The sequence below is a fragment of the Seriola lalandi genome, unplaced genomic scaffold (genome assembly GCF_002814215.2).
Source record: "Seriola lalandi dorsalis isolate HSWRI2012SDOR001 ecotype SW California unplaced genomic scaffold, Sedor1 jcf7180002055009, whole genome shotgun sequence".
Taxonomy (NCBI): Eukaryota; Metazoa; Chordata; class Actinopteri; order Carangiformes; family Carangidae; genus Seriola; species Seriola lalandi.
In genome coordinates this window covers 500,724-501,497 of record NW_019525552.1, presented here as the reverse complement: position 1 = coordinate 501,497, position 774 = coordinate 500,724, and the positions used below count along the sequence as shown (strand labels likewise).

At 42.6% G+C, this 774-nt stretch overlaps 1 protein-coding gene and 1 long non-coding RNA gene across 5 annotated transcripts in view; both read right to left on the bottom strand.

The window, feature by feature from the left end:
• Nucleotides 1–774, bottom strand: part of LOC147817164 (uncharacterized) — a 39,899-nt gene that overhangs the window by 17,905 nt on the left and 21,220 nt on the right. The window lies entirely within an intron of this gene.
• The window catches only part of LOC111647831 (HLA class II histocompatibility antigen, DP alpha 1 chain-like), a 19,894-nt gene that overhangs the window by 3,720 nt on the left and 15,400 nt on the right, over nucleotides 1–774 (bottom strand). The window lies entirely within an intron of this gene.

Here is a 774-nt window from a genome sequence, read left to right as displayed (position 1 = left end):
CACACACACACACTTTGAAATAACCACCACCGGGGAGCACAGCACATCAAATGAGGGGGACACCACCACCGGCCTCTGACAACTGAAACAAAATATATTAGGGGAGTTGCAACTCAAAACAAAAAGAAAGAAATAATTAATGGGCAAGTTAAATCTAGAAAACAGATGTACACTAACAAAGAAAACCTAAATATCCAAATAACTGCCCAATAGAAATCAAAGCAAAACAATTCAAAGAAAAAACACAATTCAGAATATCGTTTAACACAAGAAAAACAAAGGGAATCTAATTAACTAATCTAAAGGAACCCAAAGAAAAGAAACAAATTAATAACCTAAGCAATTAACCCAAATTCAATTCATACAACCCACACCTCACTCATACAATTAAATCGGTAAAAGAGCACGAGCCTGCCATGCAGAGGTACTGTGGGGGCACCTGAAGGCTCCAGGTAGCCTGCAGCAACGAGTCTTATTGTGAAAAGCCGATAGCTTTAAAAAGTTCCGTGGAGATCTGCAAACAGCAGAACGCCACCGGAGCAGCGAGTAAAACAGCAGCAGCAGCAGCAAAGCAGGAAGTAGAGCCGAGACAAAGCAGCAGCCCAACCAGAATAGATTATTAGCGCTGTTCAATTAACTGAGAATGATGCAGATGCAACAGAGACAAACATACCTTCAGCAGAAGTGGATGCGCGCGCACACACACTCACAGGAGGGAGGACGAGAGGGACAAATCCGGACATCAGCATTTCCTACGACCACACTAGCATTAGC